This window comes from Mesoplodon mirus (genome assembly GCF_964341445.2).
Source record: "Mesoplodon mirus genome assembly, chromosome: 4".
Classification (NCBI taxonomy): domain Eukaryota; kingdom Metazoa; phylum Chordata; class Mammalia; order Artiodactyla; family Ziphiidae; genus Mesoplodon; species Mesoplodon mirus.
The window spans coordinates 101,415,282-101,438,340 of NC_138979.1; the positions used below are offsets into that span (position 1 = coordinate 101,415,282).

At 39.6% G+C, this 23,059-nt stretch overlaps 1 protein-coding gene across 2 annotated transcripts in view; it reads right to left on the reverse strand.

Moving 5' to 3' along the window:
• Positions 1-23,059, reverse strand: part of GOLM2 (golgi membrane protein 2) — a 112,646-nt gene that overhangs the window by 81,860 nt on the left and 7,727 nt on the right. The gene's annotated exons all lie outside the window — the stretch shown is intronic.

Genomic DNA, 23,059 nt, shown 5'->3' on the forward strand with positions numbered 1-23,059 from the left:
GCACAGTGCTAGGTAAAAAGATGCTGAGAAATTAGGAATAGGGAGAGAAAAATGCAAATGTGGACAAAGACAATTCTCTGTTCAAGAAATGTGATTGGGAAGGGGAAGAAAGACTCAAGTATATTTTAAGTGCTGAGGAGCAAGTATAGATAAAGGGATTGAATATAAGAGGGAGACTGGATTAATAACAGGACGAGGTCTTTGAAAAGGTAGAGAAGATTGGACCCTGAGAACAGGTGGAGAGGCTGGTCCTGGAGAAAGGATGAACCCTTCTTTATTCTAACAAGGAGGAAAGACATATGGGTGGAGATGTAGGTATGTCTGCAGATTTGGTAGCGTAGTAGTTCCTGTTCAATTCTTGGTCAAGCGGGAAACAAGATCACCTGTTGAGCTCAAGGAGAAGAGGAGTTTAAAGGCAAGCAGGGTCTGAGGAGGGTAGAAGTTTGAAAGTTGTTGGAATGAGTGTGTTGACTAGATATATGTAATCTGTAAGGTGCTGTTGAAAACCCACTTGGGGTAGCTGATCATAAATTTCTGTAAGTACCAGTCTGGTTATATGAATTTCTCCACCTGCACTTGAAATAGACATGTAAAAGAATAATGGCAAGAAACTAAAACAATAGACCACTGAATCTTAGCTGTATAGGGAGGAAAGTAAAGAATGAACAGGGATACTGGAAAGGAAGAAGAAAAGGATCAGCAGTCTAGGTGAAGTTGAAAAACAAGTATAGTTTGTTCGGCAGTTCTAATCCTTTTTTTTTTTTTAATATATTCTCCCAAGAATATGCATGTTTGAGGTTCACAAACTTTCAGTTTCAAGGATTTGAAATCTTATGTCAGGTTCATGTTACAATGAATTAATAATCAAGGCCTTTGGTAGTCATTAATGTTGGCAAATATTTCTAGCTCTCAGCCCAGGCACTTTGTAGGATTGCTCCTCTCCATTCTTCTGAAATTGGGTTAAGGGAGGGGCAATGAAATGTGAGCAAAATGACAGGAATTGCTTCCAGGCATAAGTAATTATAGTGAGTACAGTTCACTATTTTCTCATTCTACCAAAGCCACCAATATTTTAGATGGTGGCTGCTCAGTCCTCTAGGGTCGTAAAAAGACAAAGACACAGAGCAATGCCTCCAGTAGACCCACAAAGGGCATGATGAATGAGTGATCAATTTTAAGCCACATAAGAGGATGCAGATGGAGGACTATGAAATGGAAGGAGAGAATGAGAGATAGGTAGGGAAATCAAGGCAGATTTGGAAGGGAAAGCAAGGCAGACCTGGAAAGTATGAGAGCAAGAGTCTCCTCCCCACCTGCCATATCCAGCCCATAAGACATTTCCATTTGCACATCCACTAATCCCTGAAACTTGAAATGTAAAAAAATCAAGAGTTTCTCCACAAATTAGCACCCTTGTCAACTTTCCCATTACTTTCAGTGGCATCATCATCCTTTTGGTTCTCCTGCCTCTTACCTCTTCTCATCCTATTCACCAGTCCATTAGTGCCTACAACTACATGCCTTCATATGCTGCACAGGCTATCACCAAGTCCGGGGAATTCCCTGGCGGTCCAGTGGTTAAGACTCGGCACTTTCACTGCCATGGGCCCGGGTTGGGGAACTAAGATCCCACAAGCCTGTGTGGCATGGCCAAAATAAAGAAATAAATAAAATAAATAAAAGCTATCACCAAGCCCTGGCAATTCTTCTGCAGTTTCTCTCAGATCTGACCCTTAACTTATTCTGTGTTCATGGCAACCACCTAAATGGACTATTCTCATCTAGCTGCACTAGAATATAAGCTCCATAAGAGCAGAGAACTTACTTGTTTGGTAACCCCTGTATCCCCTGGAATACTGCAGGTACTCAACATTATTACTGAATAAATAAATGAAGATATCTAATCTTTTAATTGTCTTTTCCCACTTTTATTTATTTCCTAACCATAGTGAGAAACATCTTTGGAAAAACTTTGTTTTCCATCATCTTTCTTCTAGTCAAGATCTAACAATAGAATACTACTGACCCTAGCATAGACTATAAAATTCTTCTACTGAGGATTTAATGCCTTCCATAAGGTGGGCACCACTTTCTCTACCCAGTTATCAGAAATGATCACTTTGACATAGTCAAGTTACTTTTAACCATCTCTAATAATTAAATTTCTCTTTCCTATGTCCATTTATCATCAGCAAATGGAGTGTCCTTCCCTTTCCTTTTTACTACTACAAATTACATTGCCTCCTTTAAAATCAGAACCAAAACTTAAATTGATTCTACAGTAGCATGATGTTAAGTTTTACAGATAAAAATGTCATTACATTCACTGTCCCCCATCCTTCTAACAAGCTCCCAATTTTTTATGCTATTAGGCCCTATTCATACCTTCCACTTCCAGGTCCCCTCTAATTTAGTCATGTCCAGCTACCTCCTGCCAAGACTACCCACTACTGTTGCCAAATCCTGTTTTAGGTCTTGAGGGCACATTTAATTTCTTCCTATGTTGATTATTCAGTATATATTTATTGAGTACCTATTTTGCATAAGTCACTGTTCTAAGCACTGGGGATACAGCAAATCAAAAATAGAAAAAAATTCCTGCTCTTTTGATGGGGGTGGCTACAATAAACAAAGAAGTTACACAACACATTAGAAACTGATAACTGTTGTGGAAGAAATACATTAGAGATGGAGAAGAGGGGGGAAGGCCTCAACAAAATGGTGTTATTGGAACAAAGACTTGCAAGAGTGAGAATTACCATGTAGCTCTCTGGAGAAAGAGTGTCCTAGGCAGAGGGTACAAAGCCCTATCACAGGAGAATGATTTCTATTTCACAGAACAACAAAAAGGCCAGTGTGGTGTGAATGCTGTGAGCAACAAGAAGGGTAGTAAGAGACAAGGTCAGAGAACTGTGAGCAAAGCAGATGGTATGGGGCCTGTGGACCACTGTAAAGACTTGGGCTTTTTCTGCAATTGAGATGGAAGCCACTGGAAGCATCTTGGGCAGATAAGGAGCAGATCTAATTGACATTTTAACATGATACTGTGTTGAAAATGCATTGCAGTGGAAGCAAGGAGAGAAGGAGGCCAGATAAGCCATCACCAATACTCTAAGCAAGAGATAGTGGTAATTCAGACTGGGGTCGTAGTAATGTAGGTAGGGAGAAGTGTTTGGATTCTGGATATATGTGTTGTAACCTGGGCCAACAGAATTTGCTGGTAAGTTGGAAGTGGCGGTGAAAAAGAAGGAGTCAAGAAAAACTCCGAAGTTTCTGGCCTGATAAAGGAAGGAGTTGCCATCAACTTCGTTGGGGATGGCTGTGAGTAGATCTGGGGTATGGGAAAGCTCAGGGGTTTGGCTTTGGACAGGTTAAGTCCAAAACTGTACTTGCCATCCAAGAGGAAATAATGGGTAAGGAGTTCAAGATGAGTAGGGATATCAAGCTGAGAATTCAAGAGAACAGTTTGGATAAGAGATATAAATTTGGAAATCCAACAGTATATAGGTGATATTTAAGTAGGTGTTAGTAGGAGCTCTCCAAGAGACTGAGTATAGATAAGGAAGAGGTCCAAGAACTAAGCCGTAGGGCACTTCCTTTGAGGGGGAACCAGAAAAAAGTATGAGAAGGACTGGCTAGAAGGCAGAAGGAAAGCTGGATTTCCAGAAAGCCTGTTTCAAGGAGGAGGAGAAGGAGGGAGTAACCAACTTATCAAATGCTGCTCATAGGTGAAGTAAGATGATGACTATGAATTAACAAGTAGATTTAGCAACACTGAAATCACTGGTACCTTGAAAAGGACACTGGTGCTATGGCAGGGGCAAAAGCCTGATTAGAGTGGATTTAAGGGGAATGTATTTAAGCTGTTTCCAGCATAGGCTACCAGAGGAATTTACGTCCACCAATAATCCTTCTACTTAGCAGAAGGCCAATAGGGTTTCAGCTCACTTTCTGTGAAAGTTACCTCAGTTGATCATACTCATTACTTTAAAGTAAAAAATTCTATGGTGGAGTTAGTCCTTGGTACTCTGAAACGAATTTTTCCAGAAATAACTGTATTAGAAAGCTCATTTCAGTTCTTAGCACCTAGAGTGAGTATACATCCTTGATTTTCTAAAGGTTCCAATTTAATATAATTTTGTCCTGTTAATGAAGGGGATTCTTTATATGTGCAATTAAACATGATTTAATTTTATGCCACTATAAGAGTTTTCATATTAAAATTTTTTCTCAAATAAAAAAGAAATTCAGAGGACTTCACTCATGGCACAGTGGTAAGAGTGTGCCAATGCAGGAGACATGGGTTGGAGCCCTGGTCTAGGAAGATCCCACATGCTGCGGAGCAACTAAGCCCATGCGCCACAACTACTGAACCTGCGCTCTAGAGCCCGTGCTCCATAACAAGAGAAGCCACGTGCCACAACAAAGACCCAACACAGCCAAAATTAAATAAATAAAATAAATAAATTTATTTAAAAAACAAAGAAATTCATTTTCAGCCAGGGGGCTGGAACAAGGGGAAAAGGGGAGTTTTGTTCATTGGGTAGAGCATTTCAGTTCTGCAAGATGAAAAAATTCTAGGGATCTGTTGCACAACAATATGCATATAGCTAACATTACTGTGCACTTAAAAATGATTAAGATGGTAAATTTTATATTATGTGGGGTTTTTAAATCACAATTTTAAAAAATTCTTTTACAGACATCATATCCTGCTGTCAAATAAATCTCTAATTGGAGGCATTGCAGGTACCAGAACAATATTTGAGGTTTATGTGTTTTGTTTGGGGGAGGGGCACCATTTAAGGAAGTAAAACCTGTTAAACGTTTCTCACTAAGCTGTAATATAGTTTCCTCCTTTCCTCCAGTTAAAGTAAGAGATACTGTATGGCATTAGGGCAGCAGCATAAGCTATAAGAATGGGTTATGTATAAGCAGAATATGTATAAGTACTAAACTACCTCGCAGAATTTTGTATGAAAGTTTATATCTATATTCTTTAGTCATATAGTCTTTCAAGTTTTTTCCCAGGTCTTTTTAGTTGGAACTCTCTTTCATCCCTTGATTTTAGTTACTCTTCTCTGGATCTTTCTTAACACTTAAATCATGTAATCAATACTGAACAAAGTTTTGCAGGTAAGGAAAGACGGTGATTATACAGAGGCCCAATAGCATATTGCTTAAAAGAACAAGCTCTAAGGTTAAATTGTCTGAGTCTGAATTCTGAATCCATGACTTATTGACTCTATTACCTTAGACGTACTGCTTAACTTCTCTGTACTTCAGTTTCCTTATCTGTAAAACGAGAATATTATCTGCCTCATCGGAGACAAACGAATGTTTACAATATCTCCTCCTCCTCCCGTAAGTTCTTCATAAATGTTAGCTATTATTATTATGTAAAAGAGTAGAATGTCTTCTTTATTGTTCCCAGGACCTAGCACAGCAGTCCCCAAAATTTAGCCTTTTGTCTAAAGTAGTATATTGGAAATTTCACAGAATTTCCCAATTTATTACTTTATCACCACTTCCTTTTTTTGATAGCTCAGAGCTAATTATCCTATAAGTACTGTGGATTATTTTCTCCTAAATGCTTCCACTGAAGCTTCAATTTTTTCCCCCAATGCATAGTTAATGATCTTTCTGTGGTTTATCCCCTTCAACAGTACCATCTGTACACTGTGAACTTTTTCTAAATCATTCATTAAAAATGTTAAATATGACCAGTTGCAAAAATGATCTCTTGTCCTCCACCATTTATTATTCTCCGAGAAAGTAACCATGGTACAATGGAAAAAATACTGGATTAGAAATCAGAAGACCTAGGTTTTAAATCCAACAATAGGTATGAGACCAGAGGAAAATCACTTTTAAAAGCTTTAGTTTTATCTATACAATGGGAACTGCAAGCCCTATCTACCTTATGATTTCATTGTAAATATCAAATTAACCAGCCTTTCAGATCTATTATTCTCTATTCTTGTTGCCATTGTTTTAAATTTAGGCCCATAGTTCTTGCCTAAAATTCTGCAGTAACATATTTCCTAACTGATCTTGACTTCAATTTCTTTTCTCTACAATTATTCTCCATACTATGCCCATAATTATATTTTCAAAATACAAATTTGATTATATTGTTCCCCATCGCCAAGAGGGTGAAATTAAACTCCTTAGTATGGCATATAAAGATTCTAAGAGTCTGACTGTAGACAGCCCAGAAATAAACCCCCACATATACTGGCCAACTGATTTTTTTTTATGGTGCAAGATACTTATTTTTTTATTGGAGTACAATTGCTTTACTATGTTGTGTTAGTTTCTGCTGTACAATGAAGTGAATCAGCTATATGTATACATATATCCCCTCCCTCTTGGACATCCCTCCCCCCATCCCACCCATCTATATCATCACAGAGCACAGAGCTGAGCTCCCTGTGCTGTATAGCAGGTTCCCACTAGCTAGCTATTTCACACATGGTAGTGTACTTATATCATCTGGTAAACTGATTTTTCAATGCTAAGACCATTTAATGGGAAAGAAGTCTCTTCAACAAATGCTGCTGAGACAACTAAATAACCACATGCAATCAAGAATGAAGTTAGACCCTTACCTTGCATCATACAGGAAGATTAACTCAAATGGATCAAAGACCTAAATTCAAGAGCTAAAACTATAAAACTCTTAGAAGAAAACATAGGGGAAAATCTTCATGACCTTCAATTTGGTAATGGTTTTTTAAATATGACACAAAAAGCACAGGCAACAAAAGAAAAAAATAAAACTATACTTTATCAAAATTTAAAACTTTTGTACATCAAAGGACACTATCAACAGAGTGAAAAGACAACCCACAGAAAGGAGAAAATATCTGCAAATCATGTATCTGACAAGGATTTAGTATCAAGACTACATAAAGAACTCCTACAAGTCAACAGAAAACACATCAAAAATGAGCAAAGGACTTGAATAGAGATTTCTCCAAAGAAGATAAAAATGGCCAAGAAACACATGAAAAAATATTAAACATCATTAGTCATTAGAGAAATGCAAATCAAAACTACCAATGGGATACCACCAGGATGGGCTATTATTTAAAAAAAAAAAAAGGGAAAATAACATGTGTTGACAAGCCTATGGAGAAACTGGAACCCCTGTGCATTGCTGGTGAGAGTGTAAAATGGTGCAGTCACTGTGGAAAACAGTTTGGTGCTTTCTCAAAAAAGTTAAACATAGAATTACCATATGACCCAGCATTTCACTCCTAGGTATATATCCAAAACAACAGAAAACAGAGATTCAGACAGACTTATACACCAGTGTTCAAAGAAGTATTATTCACAATAGCTAAAAGGTGGAAACAACTCAAGTGTCTATCAACAGAAGAATGGAAAACAGAATGTGGTATATACATACAATGGAATGTTATTCAATCGTAAAGAGGAATGAAGCTCTGATACATGCTACAACATAGATAACTTTGAAAACATTATGCTAAGTGCAATAAGCCATACACAAAGGACAGATGTGGTATGATTCCATTTATATGAAGTATCCAGAATAGACAAATTCATAGAGACAAAAAGTAAAATACAGGTTACCAGGGGCTGGGAGAGGGGGGCAGTTATTGCTTAATGGGTACAGAGTTTCTCCTTGGGATGGTGAACAAGTTCTGGAAATAGATAGTGGTGATGATTATACAATGTTGTAAATGCCACTAAACTGCAAACTTAAAAATGGTTAAAACAGTAAATATTATGTTACATAAATTTTACCACAATAAAAAAATTAATAATAAAGAGTCTGGCCCTAAACAGCTTTATCTGCTGCCACAAATTCCCTTCCTTCTCACCAACATGTACCTTGCATTCCACTCTCCTATTGAACTGCTTGACCTGTGAAGGTACAACATACTTTCAAGCTTTCCTGGCTTCATTTATGTTCCTTCTGTCCTTACCCCTTTCTAAGTTTGGTGAACTACTCTTCATCCATTAGGATTCATCTTTAGTGAATCTTTTCTTTCCTGACTTCCTGAAGCAGTTAATCAATTGTTCCTTAATACTTTCAAATCCCTTTGTAAACAGTTCTACTGTGGCATTTAATCATGCATTACGAATTATTTCTCTATGTGTATCTCCCTCATTAGATCAAGTTCCTTGAGGACTAGTAATTTTTTTAATATTCTTTTTTTAAAATTGAAGTATAGCTGATTTACATATCCACTGTTGAGGACTAGTATTGAATCTTATTTTTCTATCCCTAGTACCTAGCACATGATAAATACTCAATTTTCCCATATAAATGACTTACGCATATAACGTGCTTTGAAAAATCACAAAGCACTATATCAGGAAAAGGACTTATTTCATTTTACCCTTTGTGAATTTATTTTAAGTTAGTTTCCAGTTTATGCAACAAGTCCCTGATGATACGCAGTATATAAGACAACTCAATTTTTTTCATTATGCTCCCATTAATTAATCCTAAGGTTTTCTTCTCTTCATATAAATGCTAAATTGAACCAGGAGAATATTTTTGAGTTTCTAAATGAGCAAAATACTAATCTAGATGTACTCTCATATGTTTCAAAAAAAGGATACATTCTATGTATGCCAGAAAGATAATGAGTTGATAATGAGTGCCTTTACATCAGAATATTTTGATTATGTCTTCCAGAAAAGTAGTGTAATCAGATATGTGGATAATATCCATGGTAGCCCCAGCACATAATTACGCATGCTTTAAGAGCCAGTGCAGGGGCTTCCCTGGTTGCACAGTGGTTAAGAATCCGCCTGCCAATGCAGGGGACACGGGTTCAAGCCCTGGTCTGGGAAGATCCCACATGCTGTGGAGCAACTAAGCCCTACACACCACAACTACTGAGCCTGCACTCTAGAGCCCGTGAGCCACAACTACTGAAGCCCGCAAGCCACAACTACTGAAGCCCATGCGCTTTACGGCCTGTGTGCCGCAACTACTGAGCCTGCGTGCTGCAACTACTGAAACCCGCGCGCCTAGAGCCCGTGCTCTGCAATGAGAAGCCACCTCAATGAGAACCCACACACCACAATGAAGAGTAGCTCCTGCTCGCCACAACTAGAGAAAGCTCGCGTACAGCAACGAAGACCCAACGCAGCCAAAAAAAAATTTTTTTAAGTAAGTATAAGAGCCAGTGCAAACTGCTGAATCAATCATCAAATATTTACTGAGTCCACACATAGGGCATAGTACCAAATATGTTAAGTGTTTACAAAGTTTAGACTAGATTTTTTTTTTTTTTTTTTTTTTTGCGGTACGCGGGCCTCTCACTGTTGTGGCCTCTCCCGTTGCGGACGCGCAGGCTCAGCAGCCATGGCTCATGGGCCTAGCCGCTCCGCGGCATGTGGGATCTTCCCGGACTGGGGCACGAACCCATGTCCCCTGCATCAGCAGGCAGACTCTCAACCACTGCGCCACCAGGGAAGCCCTAGACTAGATTTTTATAGTCAAGAAATTCACAATATAAAATTGGAAGACATGAAAAAACAGATCCAGCATAAATGTTCAGATATGGTTATTCACTCAACAGTTATTTATTAACTGGGTATAAACCAGGTACTTAAAACATATGCAGATTAAGAAATATGGACTCTTCCTCAAGAATCTTAAACATTTATTAAGCAATATTATGACTGGGACTGTGGGAATACGAAGATGAACAAAACATACAGCCCTATTTGGCCCACAATCTAGTTATGGAGAGACAATCATAAGTAAATAATTACAGCAATTAACACTGGTGACTCTTCCTCAAAACTCTTTCCCTTGACCTACATGCCACCACAGTATCCAGCTTTTTCTTCCTCTCTCTGGCTACTCTTTCTCAGTCATTTGAACCTGCTCCTCCTCTACTATACCCTTATATGCTGCAAAGCTCTGTCTTACATATTCATCATCTCACTCTATAACCTAGACCATTCCTATAACTTCAACAACGAAAATCTTTTCCTAGCTTGTCCTTCCTACTGAGTTCCAGAAGTGTATTTTCAACTGCCTACTAGATATTTCATAGATTCCTCAAACTCGACTAACCTAAAATTGCACTGTTCTCAAACTAAATTCTAATCTAAGGTTCCTACCTCAGGCCATGGCACCACCACCAGTATCCCCAGTATCACAGGATTCATCTTTGCCTCCCCATCACACATCAAATGTATTACAAAATGTTGTTAATTCTATTTCTCTCCATTTCTGTGCCTTAATGACTCAGTATTTCTCCATCAAGGTACCACTGGCATTTGGTGTGAAACAGTCCTTCATTGTTAGGACTCTCTTCTGCAATACAGAACATCTAGCATTCCTGGCTCTACACCTAAATGTCATTAACACTCCCCAGTCATCAGTACTAACAAAAATGCCTCCTGAGGCTGGTATTGCCCAGGTTAAGAATTATACTGTGCTTACCTGAAGACTCCATTATCTCTCATCTGTACTACTAAAAAAATTCTTTAATAAAAATCTTATATTTATTTTCCCTACATCTACTTTTTCTCCCTTCTAATCAGTTCTCTATTCTGCAGCCAGAGTAGTGTTTTAAGCTCAATTTGCTCAAGTAATTCCTCTACTTAAAATCCTTCAGTGTTTCTGATCTTAGGAGAAAGCATTTAGTCTTTTGCCATTAAATATAATGTTAGCTGTGGGGTTTTGATAGACATCCCTGATGAACATGAGGAAGTTTCCTTCTATTCCTATTTTGCTGAGAGTTTTTATCATGAATGAGTGTTAAATGTTGTTAAATGCTCTCTCTGCAAGGATATCCAATCCCACTTCTATTTAACATTGTACTGGAGGTCCTAGCCAGTACTATAAGGCAAGGAAAAATAAAATAAAAAGCATCCAACTGGAAAGGGGGAAAAACTGTCTTTATTTGCAGATGACATGATCCTGTCCAGAAATAATTTTAAAGTATCTACCAAAAAAGCTACTACTAATGAGTTCTAATGGCTTTTTGTAGAATCCTTAGAATTCCTTAGATTCCATTAGTGCTAGAACTAATAAGTTCTAGTGCAGGGAAATGACCAATATATAAAAATTAATAGCACTTCTATACACCTGCAAAGAAGAAGTGGAAAATGGAATAAAAGACACAATTCCATTTTTTTTTTTTTTTGTGGTATGTGGGCCTCTCACTGTTGTGGCCTCTCCCGTTGCGGAGCACAGGCTCCGGACGCGCAGGCTCAACAGCCATGGCTCACGGGCCCAGCCGCTCCATGGCATGTGGGATCTTCCCGGACCGGGGCGCGAACCCGTGTCCCCTGCATCGGCAGGCGGACTCTCAACCACTGCGCCACCAGGGAAGCCCACAATTCCATTTTTGATAGCATCAAATACATGAAATACTTGGGGATAAACATAATAAAATATGTGAGTCTGAAACACTGAAAATTATAAAATGTTGCTGAAGAATTTACAGAAGATGTAAACATAGATATACCATGTTCATGGATTGGAAGATTCAATATGGTTAAGATTCAGTTCACTCCAAATTGATTTATAGACTTATTATGGGTTGAGTTGTATCCCCCAAAAGATATGTTTGAGTTCTAAACCCCCCAATACCTGTGAATGTGACCTGACTTAGAAATAGTGTCACTGCAGATGTAATCAAGTTAAAATGAAGTCACACTGGATTAGGGTAGGCCTTAATCCAATATGACCAGTATCCTTATTAGAAAAGAAAACAGAATTAGGGAAGAGAACGCCATGTGTAGAGACAAAGACACACAGACGTGTTGGGAAGACAGCCATGGGAAATGGAAACAGAGACTGAAGTTATGCTGCCATAAGCCAGAGAACGCTTGCAGTTACCAGAAGCTAGAAGAATCTTCTCCTAGAGGCTCCAGTGAGAGCATAGCCCTGCCAACACCTTAATTTTGGACTTCCACTCTCCAAAACTGTGAGATAATAAATTTCTATTATTTGAAGCTATCCAGTCTGTGGTAGTTTGTTACAGCAGCCCTAGGCAATTAATACACACAGTGCATACTCAAAAGTTATTTGATTTGTCGGTAAGATAACTACTCTTATATAATAATATATAATTTTATATATTTTAAAACAATATAGATATAGATATAGGTATATAATGTGTGGCAATATAGTTTATTGGAAAGGACTTTTGAAATCAAACAGACCTTTGAGTTTAGAATTCTGCCATTCTCTCACCTGCCTGTTTCTTCAACCATAAAATGAGAAGGATTAATGGAAATACATAAAAGCCTGTCCAGTACAGATTTTTATAAATTTATTTATTTTTGGTTGCGTTGGGTCTTTGTTGCTGTGCGCGGGCTTTCTCTAGTTGCGGAGAGCAGGGGCTACTCTTCATTGCAGTGTGCGGGCTTCTCATTGTGGTGGCTTTTCTTGTTGCAGAGCACGGGCTTTAAGCATGCGGGCTTCAGTAGCGCACGGGCTTAGTTGCTCCACAGCATGTGGGATCTCCCCAGACTAGGGCTCGAACCCACGTCCCCTGCATTGGCAGGTGGATTCTTAACCACTGCGCCACCAGGGAAGCCCTCCAGTACAGAATTTGACATTTAATAATGTTAGTTTCTTTATTTCCTGGGTGCACTGGTATAGTTAATCTTGAAGAAATTTGGTCTTTTTTTTTTTTTTTTTTTTGGCCACGCCACGCAGCTTGCAGGATCTTAGTTCCCCAACCAGGGATGGAACCCACGACCCCTTCAGTGGAAGCATGTTGTCCTAACCACTGGACTGCCAGGGAATTCCCTGGTCTTGTATTAAAACCCTAATATATTAACTGACAAAAATATACTGATCACGTAATGTACTCTGCACTACAAAGTTCTTAGAAACATGTCCCCACTTTTCTTTTTTTGGCTTCCTTTCTTATTTCCATATTTCTCTGCCTTTTCTTGTTCCCATGATAAGGGTCAGAGTAATCCCAGGAGGTTTCATGGAGATCATAAAACTAACTGATTCTTGAAAAATGTTGGCTAGGATTCAGTTATGCAGAGAAAACCTAAAAGAACATTCAAGGAGATTCCTTCCACCCACTGCATAGAGGAAAAGAAACAACTCATGTTCTATAATGTGGCAATGTAGTATATGTCCTCTGAAGCAACAGGGAGTACTTGTTTAACTGTGACTTCATAAAGCAAAAACTGTTTTTTTGTGAATGAAGACCTAAGGTTTCCACATTTTGGCTTCTTACTTGGAAGAGAATTAACGCTCCCTTTGACTAAAGTTTTTGTCCATCTTGGCACAGGCAAGGCATGGAGTAATTTTAGTTTCTCACAGTGCTTCAATTTTCTCTTTCTGATGCTTAAAACTATATCTAACTTTCTTGCTTTATTTCTTCCTGGCCAGGTAGCTCCTTTTGAACAATGTTTCCTCAGAGATTTTCATCAGTTGCCTTCTATGTCCCATTCTTCCTCTCTGACAAACTATGTCCTTCCCCTAAGGATGACTTCAAAACTTATCTCTAGGAAGACTTTTCTATTTAATATGAAATAATTTATTTTCTCTTTACAATTTCAAACCTACATATCTAATTTAAATCAACTTGGGAAAAAAATTCTTCTCATTTGATGATTAACAAAGGCTTAATCCACTAACATTTTCCACTCTTAAACTTGACTATCTTTAGCATTTTGTACTGATGATCTCTCTGGTCCCTCCTTCTTGAAACTTTTCTCCTTAGCTTCAATAACACCCATTTCCTCTCATCTGATCCCTCTCCCACTCAATCTTTATATACCCTGTGCTTCCATTTTTAACCCCAATTTCATTTCTTTATTTATATTTGAGCCTCTATTTGGGGTCAGTTCCTATGCTCCATGCTGTGGATACAGCAGTGACCAAATGAACAAGAGACAGATACAGTATACCTATGGAGTTTACAACCTAGCAGGGAATATGAGGGGAGGTCCTAACATCGCTTAAGGGGTTGGGGAAGACATTTCTGAGAGAGTTTTAGTTGAGTCCTAAAAAAGATTAGGCTTTAGTGAGGTAAAGAATTAGTGAGAGGTTTGAAGCAATAAGGAGCTTGGGAGAGATGAGAAGAGGGTTCTGAGTGTAGGGCACTATGTTTCAAAGCACAGAATAGGGAAAAGCACGGAAAGTTTGAGGATCTGAAAATTCAGTATGTGGTGTGGAGGGAGTTAAAAGAATAATAATATTTGATACTGGACTGCAAGGCTGAAGTCATACTGTGAAAATATTTGTAAGCTATGTTAAGGGCAATAGGAAGCCATTGATTGGCTTTCCCACAGTTCTACTGCATGTTTTAATTTTTAGTTTTTAACAACTTAGTTCTTGTATAATTTACATACAGTAGACTGCATCTATTTAAAGTATGCAATTTGGGCCTCCCTGGTGGCGCAGTCGTTGAGAGTCCGCCTGCCGATGCAGGGGATACGGGTTCGTGCCCCGGTCTGGGAGGATCCCATATGCCGCGGAGCGGCTGGGCCCGTGAGCCATGGCCGCTGGGCCTGCGCATCCGGAGCCTGTGCTCCGCAACGGGAGAGGCCACAACAGTGAGAGGCCCGCATACCGCAAAAAAAGAAAAAAAAAAAATAAATAAATAAAGTATGCAATTTGATGACTTTTGATAACTTTATACATCTGTGTAACCACCACTACAATCAAGATATAGCATATTTTTACCACCCCCTCAGTTTCCTCTTGCCCCCTTCGTCTTCCCTCCCTCCACCTCTGGCCTCAAGCAACAACTGTTCTATTTTCTACTATTATGGATTAGTTTGCTTTTTCTAGACAATTATATAAATGGAATCACAAGTATGTACTCTTTTACATTGGTCTTCCTTCACTCAGCATAATGTTTTGAGAGTCATCTATGTTGTTGAGTGTATCAATAATTCATTCCTTTTTATTGTTGAGTAATATTCTGCTGTATGAATTTATCACAATTTGTTTATCCATTCACCTGCTGATGAACATTTGGGTTTTTCCAGTTTTTGGTTTTTGTGAATATAGCGACTATGGGTATATGTGTATAAGTCTTCGTGTGGTCATATCTTTTCATTTCTCTTCGGCAAATACCTAGGAGTGAAATGGCTGGGTCATATTTATAACATAAATACTTAACTTTAAAGTTATATTTAACTTTATAAGGAACTGCTAAGTAGTTTGCTAAAGTGGTTGCACCATTTTATACTCCCACCAGCAGTATATGAGAGTTGTAGCTACTCTACGTCCACACTAACACTTGGTATTATCAGTCTTTTTTTTTTTTTTTTGCATTACATGGGCCTCTCACTGTTGTGGCCTCTCCCGTTGCAGAGCACAGGCTGCGGACGCGCAGGCTCAGCGGCCATGGCTCACGGGCCCAGCCGCTCCGCGGCATGAGGGATCCTCCCGGACCAGGGCACGAACCCGCGTCCCCTGCATCGGCAGGCAGACTCTCAACCACTGCGCCACCAGGGAAGCCCTTATCAGTCTTTTTGATTTGGTCATTTTAATGGGTATGTAGTGGTGTCTCATTGCAGCTTTAATTTGCATTTTCTTGATGACTAATTTTACTGAGAATCTTTTCATGTGCTTATTTGCTATTCATAAAGCTTTGATGAAATGTTTGCTCAAATTTCTTCTCATTTTTAAAAACTGGGTTGTCTTATTATTGAGTTGTAAAGGCTTTTTATATACTCTGGTAAAATTTTTTTCTTCCAGTTTTAGTGAGATATAATTGACATACAGCACTGTGTAAGTTTAAGGTGTACAGCATGACTTGACTTACATACATCATGAAATGATTATCACAATAAGTTAGTGAGTGTTCATCATCTCATATAGATATAAAATGAAAGAAATAGAAAAAAAAGTTTTTTGTGATGAGAACAGCATTTACTCTCTTAACAATGTCCATATATATAACACAGAGCAGTGTTACTGATATTTATCATGTTATACATTACATCCCTAGTACATATTTATATTATAATTGGAAGTTTATTTTGATCTTTTGACCACCTTCGTCCAATTTCCCCTCTCCCCACCCCCTCCCTTTGGTAACCACAAATCTGATCTCTTTTACTATGAGTTTGTTTGTTTGCTTGTTTTTTTTTTTTTTTTTTTTTTTGCAGTACGCGGGCCTCTCACTGTCGTGGCCTCTCCCGTTGCGGAGCACAGGCTCCGAACGCGCAGGCCCAGCGGCCATGGCTCACGGGCCGAGCCGCTCCGTGGCATGTGGGATCTTCCAGGACCAGGGCACGAACCCGTGTCCCCTGCATCAGCAGGCGGACTCTCAACCACTGCGCCACCAGGGAAGCCCTGTTTGCTTGTTTTTGAAGTATAAATGACCTACAACACTGTGTTAGCTCCTGTTGCACAACATAGTGATGTGGCATTTCTATACATTTCAAAATGGTCACCACAATAAGTCTACTTACAATGTCACCATACAAAGATAACATAGTTATTTACTATATTCTCCACACTGTACATAGTAATCTATATCTACGTATAGATATGATTATTTTAAGTTGCTGATCTCTTAAGTTCAAACACATTTTAACAACCCTGCATTATTACTCCCTGCCCCCACATTCACTGGCTTTGACACCATATTTTACATCTTTTTCTTTTGTGTATCCCTTAAACTGCTTATTACAGATATATACGATTTTACTACTTTTGTCTTTTAACCTTCCTACTAGCTTCATACATGACTGATTTACTACCATTATGGTATATTTGCCGTTATAAAGAGACTTTTCCTTTTGTAATTTTCAGGTTTCTAGTGGTGGTCTTTTATTTTTCACTTAGAGAAGTCCCTTTAACACTTTTCTGTAAAGCTAGTTTGGTGGTACTGATCTCAAGGCTTCTTCTTGTCTGTAAAACTTCTGATCTCTTCATCAAATCTGAATGAAAGCCTTGCCAGAGACAGTATTCTTGGATGTACGTTTTTCCCTTTCATCACTTTAAATATATCGTGCCACTGCCTTCTGGCCTGCAGAGTTTCTGCTGAAAAGTCAGCTCTATGGGAGTTCCCTTGCATATAACTTGTTGCTTTTCCCTTGCTGCTTTTATTTTTTAACATCTTTACTGGAGTATAATTGCTTTACAATGGTGTGATAGTTTCTGCTTTATAACAAAGTGAATCAGTTATACATATACATATATCCCCATATCTCTTCCCTCTTGTATCTCCATCCCTCCCACCCTCCCTATCCTACCCCTTTAGGTGGTCACAAAGCACCGAGCTGATTTCCCTGTGCTATGCAGCTGCTTCCCACTAGCTATTTTACATTTGGTAGTGTATATATGTCACTGCTACTCTCTCACTTCGTCCCATCTTATCCTTCCCCCCACCCCGTGTCCTCAAGTCCATTCTCTACGTCTGCGTCTTCATTCCTGCCCTGCCCCTAGGTTCATCAGAACCATTTTTTTCTAGATTCCATATATGTGCGTTAGCATACGGTATTTTTCTCTTTCTGACTTATTTCACTCTGTATGACAGACTCTAGGTCCATCCACCTCACTACAAATAACTCAATTTTGTTTTTTATGGCTGAGTAATATTCCATTGTATATATGTGCCACATCTTCTTTATCCATTCATCTGTCGATGGACACTTAGGTTGCTTCCATTCCCTGGCTATTGTAAATAGTGCTGCAATGAATATTGAACCACTGATCTTTTTATTCTCTCTGTAGTCTTGCCTTTTTTAGAATATCATATGGTTGAAATCATATAGTATGCATCCTTTACAGATTGGCTTCTTTCACTTAGTAATGTGCATTTAAGTTTCATTTCTTTTTAATTGATTAATATTCTTACACTGTCTAAATGTACCATGGTTTATTTATCCATTTACCTACTTAAGGACATATTGTTTGCTTCCAAGTTGTGGCAATTATGAGTGAAATGATATAAAATGTATGTGTGCAGGTTTTTGTCTGGGCATAAGTTTTCAACTCCTCTTGGTAAATACCAAGGAACACAATTGCTGGGATGGTACGATGGTACATATGTAAGAAACCCCCAAACTGTCTTCCAAAGTATCTGTACCATTTTGGATTTCCAGCAGCAATGAATGAGAGTTCCTGTTGCTCCATGTCCTCACCAGCATTTGGCGTTATCAGTGTTCCAGATTTTGGCCATTCTAATAGGTATGTAGTGGTACCTCACTGTTGTTTTAAGTTGCGTCTCCTGATGGCATGTGATATGGAGCATCTTTTCATATGCTTATTTGTCATCTGTGTATCTTTTTTAGTAAGATGTCTGTTAAGCTCCTTGGCCCATTTTTAAATTGATAGCTGTGCTTTTTAGAGATGTATCTCCATAGCCCCATACATTGCACTCTTCTACCCATACCCTATGACTTTACTTATATTGAAATTACATGTTGTCTTCTCTCACGCTAGGCTATGAGCTCCTCAAGGGCAGGAACTGTGGCTGATTAATCTTTTTATTTTCAGCATGCCTCCCAGTTCCTGGTATGTCTGGGTGTTCAAGAAAACTTTGTTGCACAGAACTGAACTCAGGCCAGTTGTGAGGTGTACTGTATCCTTGGTGACATGGGTGGGTGGGGAAGGCTGGAATGTGTGATTACATTTCAACACCAATTCTCTGACGCTGACTGGGCTGATTCAGTTCTGACACTAACTACCCAACTACCCAGAGTTAACACAGTCCCCACAAGTTAAGGACACAGTCCCACAGGATTACCCCTTTCCATATCAGACCCCAGCCACAATTTTCAGTTATCTCCAAGAAACCCACACTTCTGCCTGGCCGTCTACAAATTGGGGGATTTGCATGACGTCCTCAGGTTCGGAAATATTTTAGAATACCCCACAGAACTCAAGAAAAGCAGTAAACTTGTGATTGCCCTTTTATTATAGAGGAACCAAATGAATAGTCAGATGAAGAGGTACGTAGGGCAACAGGATGGGGGAGAGGAGGGTGCAGGAGCATCCATCCCTGTGGAGTCAGGGTGCCCTCCAGTACATCAATATATTCATCAATGAGGAACCTCCCCAAACTTCACTGTTCAGAGTTTTTAATTGAGGTTTCACTGCATAAGCATTATTATTATTTTTAAAATTTATTTTTTTATACAGCAGGTTCTTATTAGTCATCCATTTTATACACATCAGTGTATACATGTCAATCCCAATCTCCCAATTCATCACCCCCACACCCCCGCCGCTTTCCCCCCTTGGTGTCCATACGTTTTTTCTCTACATCTGTGTCTCACTTTCTGCCCTGCAAACCGGTTCAGCTGTACCATTTTCTAGGTTCCACATATATGTGTTAATATACGATATTTGTTTTTCTCTTTCTGACTTACTTCACTCTGTATGACAGTCTCTAGGTCCATCCACGTCTCTACAAATGACCCAATTTCGTTCCTTTTTATGGCTGACTAATATTCCATTGTATATACGTACCACATCTTCTTTATCCATTCATCTGCCAATGGGGATTTAGGTTGCTTCCAGGACCTGGTTATTGTAAATAGTGCTGCAATGAACATTGGGGTGCATGTGTCTTTTTGAATTATGGTTTTCTCTGGGTATATGCCCAGTAGTGGGATTGCTGGGTCATATGGTAATTCTATTTTTAGTTTTTGGGTTTTTTTGTTTTTTTTTTTTTTGCGGTACACTGGCCTCTCACTGTTGTGGCCTCTCCCGTTGCAGAGCACAGGCTCCAGACGTGCAGGCTCAGAGGCCATGGCTCACGGGCCCAGCTGCTCCGTGGCATGTGGGATCTTCCCAGACCAGGGCACGAACCTGTGTCCCCTGCATTGGCAGGTGGACACTCAACCACTGTGCCACCAGGGAAGCCTTATTTTTAGTTTTTTAAGGAACCTCCATACTGATCTCCATAGTGGCTGTATCAGTTTACATTCCCACCAACAGTGCAAGAGGGTTCCCTTTTCTCCACACCCTCTCTAGCATTTAGTTTGTAGATTTTTTGATGATGGCCATTCTGACTGTTGTGTCCCTTGCTGCTTTTAACATTCTTTCTTTATCTTTAATTTTTGCCACTTTAATTACAATGTGTCTTGGTGTAGTCCTCATTGGGTTGATCCTGTTTGGGACTCTCTGTGCTTACTGGACCTGGATGTCTGTTTCCTTTCCCAGGTTAGGGAAATTTTCAGCTATAATGTCCTCAGTTATGTTTTCTGTCTGTTTCTCTCTCTCTTCTCCTTCTGGGACCCACACAACATGAATGTTAGTATGCTTGATGTTGTCTCAGAGGTCTCTTAAACTGTCCTCATTTCTTTTTTTTTCTTTTTTCTGTTCGGCTTCAGTAATTTCCACTACTCTGTCTTCCAGCTCACTGATCCATACCTCTGTATCACCTAATCTACTGTTGATTCCTTCCAGTGTATTTTTCATTTCAGTTATTGTATTCTTCATCTTTGTTTGGTTCTTCTTTATATTTTCTAAGTCTTGTTAAAAACTTCAAACATCTGCTCATCCAATCTTCTCCCAAGTTCTTTGGGAGGCCTATAGAGGCCTATCTCTACTTCACTTATCTCTTTTGGGGTTTTATCTTGTTCCTTCATTTGGAAGATATTCCTCTGTTGCCTCATTTTGCCTAATTTACTGTTTTTATTTCTATGTATCTGGTAGGTTGGTTTCATTTCCCAACCTCGGAAAAGTGGACTTTTGTAGATGTCCTATGCGTCCCAGCAGCACACTCCCCTCTGGTCACCAGAGCTATATGCTCTAGGGGTGCCCCCTATGTGGGCTACATGGGCCCTTCTATTGTGGCGGTCTGTCTACTGCAGGCAGTCTGGTAGGTGTAGCTGGCCCCCAGCCCTGTTGGCTACCAGGCTGTGCCTTGTGTGGAGGCTGCTGGCCACTGGTTGGTGAGGCTGGGTCACAGGCTACTAGCTGAGGGCCCTGGGGTCCTAGAACTAGTGTTGGCCCACTGGTGGGTGGGGCCAGTTCCTAACACAGCTGGCTGCAGGGTCCAGGGTGTCCCAAAGCTGGTGTTGGCTCACTGGTGAGTGGGGCTGGATCCTGGGGTAGCTGGCTAAGGGGTCCAAGGTGGTATCAGCCTGCTAATGGTGGGGTTTGGGGCCCAGGGGGTGCCAGGGGCTAGTGCTGACTTGCTAGTGGGCTGAGTGGAGTTCCCAGGTCTCTGGTTGTAGGGCCTTGGTGGTCTTGGAGCTGGTGTTGGCCTGCTGGTGGGCAGGGCTGGGGCCAAGGGGGTATTAGGGCTGCTGTTGCCCTGTTGATGGGTGGGCTGGGTCCTGGTACAGGAGACTGCCTTGATACAATTCTTCTATCAGATAAATGTAGCGTGAATATTTCTTCCAACCCATGACTTGCTTTTTCTTTCTTTCTTTTTTTAAATAGTGCCTTTTGAGGAGGAAAGTTTTTAATTTTGATAGTCAAATTTGTCTGTTTTTTTCTGTATGGTTCATTGCACCCTCAAAATCCATGCCTATCCAAAGTAACAAATATTCTCCTGTGTTGTCTTCTAGAAGATTTATAGTTTCACCTTTTACATTTAGGTCCGTGATTCATTTCAAGTTAATTCTGTATATGTTGTGAAGCAGCACAACAGTATACAACACCACCACCCACCCCACCACCGTAAAGATATCCAGTTGCTTTAACATCTTTCATTGAAATGTTTCCCCATTAAATTGTCTTGGCACTTTTGCCAAAAATCAATTGACCATATATCTGTGTGTCTATTTCTGCACTCTATTCCGTTCCAGTGATTTATATGCCTATTTTTTTTCAACAATTTCACACTGTCTTGATTACTATATCTTTATAATAAGTCATGAAATCAGGGAGTATAAGTCCTCCTACTTTGTTCTTTTTAAAACTGTTTTGGCTATTCTAGGTTATTTGCACTTCCATATACATTTTAGAAACAGCTTGTCAGTTTCTACAAAAAAATAAAATAACTTTTAAAGGTCTGCCAGAGTTTTTATTGAATCTTATATTAGTTTTCTACAGCAGGGATCCCCAACCCCCGGGGCACGGACCATTACTGGTCCACGGCCTGTTAAGAACCAGGCCACACAGCAAGTGAGCGGCAGGCGAGCAAGCAAAGCTTCATCTCCTGCTCCACATCGCTCACATTACTGCCTGAACCATACCCCGCCCCCCTCCCATCTGTGGAAAAACTGTCTTCCACGAATGCGGTCCCTGGTGCCAAAAATGTTGGGGACCACTGTTCTAGAGCCATTATAACAAGGTACCACAAACCCAGTGACTAAAACAACCAAAAATTTCCTCTCACAATTCTGGAGGCTAAAAGTCCAAAATTAAGTTGTCTGTAGGGCCATGCTTTCTATTTGAAGGCCCTAAAGGAGGATCCTTCCTTGCCTCTTTCTTAGCTTCTAGTAGTTGCTGACAATTCTTGGCATTCCTTGACTTATAAATGCATCACTCCAATCAAGGCCTCCATCTCCACATGGCCTTCTTCCCTGTATTTATGTATCCAAATTTCCTCTTCTTATAAGGACACAAGAAATTGGATTAGGGTCCACTCCAATCCAGTAACCCATAACACTTCATATCAGCACTAAGGACTATCAAGAACTCATTGGAAAAATTTTTAAATATGGTCTTTCCTCAAGCAACTTAAGATTTTGTTGAGAAGACAAAGTCAACACCTAAGAAACTATTAGTGAAAAATGAAAAACAAAATAAACTAGTGTGGCTCAAACAATAAATGTTACTTGTGTACAAAGAAAAAAAAGCATATTCCAGGTCAGAAGTCCCAGAGGGCTTCATGGTCAAAGTACCAAAAGATTAGTATAACAGAGAAACAGAAAAGAGGCAAGAGGTTAAGAGTCATTAACAGGAACAAAGGTACAGAAACAGAAATTAACATGACACAGAAAGGCAGGTGGGGAGACAAAGGTAAGCAAAGCAACACGTCTGGCACACAATTTGGGTCAGGAGACAGTGGGAGACTAAGGTAGATGGAGGCACTCCATGGAAGACCTTAAAGGTTAGACAGCAGAATTCTGATTTGACACAGTGAGCGATACAACTACTCTGAAAGTAAGGTTTGAGAAAGATCAGGTTTGCTTAAGGGGGAGAACTAACTGAAAGAAA